We start from the raw sequence: 1,419 nt of genomic DNA, 5'->3' as shown, positions 1-1,419 counted from the left end.
GGGATTGCTGAAGAGTCAATGAGTCGATGCAATCAGCTGGTTTTCCTCAGATAGAAACATTTGAATCAATGATCTGGTGAACTGGAAAGTGACCTGAATGATATGATGTGAATTGGAGCTATAGAAATAAACTGAATTGAATTAAATTGCTACAAAGAAAAAAATCAAACAGATAAGAGTTAACAGCATCAATTAACAATTTAAATAAAACACTTAAAACACAAAATTAAGATCCTATAAAATATAATTGATGAGCCTTAGTAAAACAAAACAGAACAAAACTTAACTCTGTTGTCTTCATTCAAAACATCATAAGTGAAGGAAAACAACTCCGGAGTGAAACATGGTGTTGGCAGCATGATGCTGGGTTTCTTTAGCAGATAGGGAAGCAGATCAGAGCAAAATAAGACGATTGGCGTTAAATTGTTAAATACTCAAAGATCAAAAAAGAAATGCTGCTAGAGGGGGGAACAGCCGAAGGTGAGGGTCTAGTCAAAGTCAAAACCTAAAGCCTGTTAAGATTAGAAAAAAAAAGCTCTGTTCTTAGATGCCCTCTGACTCAGACTGAGGTATAATTTTCTTAAAATAAGACGCAGCTTATCTCTGGATTTCTGCCTCTGTTAGAGACAACCTCATTAAGACTTCTGGTAAAACTAGATTTCTAATTCTATTAACACTTTTTATCACTTACAAAGTTTGTACTGTTTTGTTGTTGTTGATCTATCACCAAAAGTCACAACAATAAACACCAAAGTCTGGAGTTCCCAGAGACAAAATGCAAAAAAAACCCATTATTAACTCTATATCCAAAACCAACCTTTATTGTCATGTTGCTTATTCAAATAAATTTTTTTTCACACATGGTTTATTTTAGCATCAACTAATATTTATTTCTAGATCTTTCCATTTCTGCCAGGATTATTCTGGGGTTTTTATCGGCTTGCACATGTGCAGCAGGTGGCGTCTCAGAGAGCAGAAGCAGCGTTAGCTCTGCTCCTCCACATTCAGCCATTCATCCCCAGCAAAGCTTCTAATCAGGAGCTTAACATGTTTGTCTTTCTAATCTTTTTACTATTATCTCTATTCTATATGTATTTATATTTTGTTGGAGACTGGATTTAAGATTTATTATTTATGTATTATTTTGTCATTTTTTATTTCTAAGCCTTAAACAATTTTATCTTAATTTAGTTTTTAAAGATGCAAAGTGGAGATTTTCATTTGAACATGTAATTACTGTCTGTCTCAATAAAGCTGTGATAAAAAAAAATAGAAGGCGCTTAGTGACAGTTTTACAAACACAACTTACTTATGAAATCATGTGACAGAAATTCTATCTATCTATCTATCTATCTATCTATCTATCTATCTATCTATCTATCTATCTATCTATCTATCTATCTATCTATCTATAGAAAT

The sequence above is a fragment of the Cyprinodon variegatus genome, unplaced genomic scaffold (assembly GCF_000732505.1).
Source record: "Cyprinodon variegatus isolate N-32 unplaced genomic scaffold, C_variegatus-1.0 Scaffold183, whole genome shotgun sequence".
In the NCBI taxonomy this organism is placed as follows: Eukaryota; Metazoa; Chordata; class Actinopteri; order Cyprinodontiformes; family Cyprinodontidae; genus Cyprinodon; species Cyprinodon variegatus.
This window is presented reverse-complemented; position numbering follows the sequence as displayed.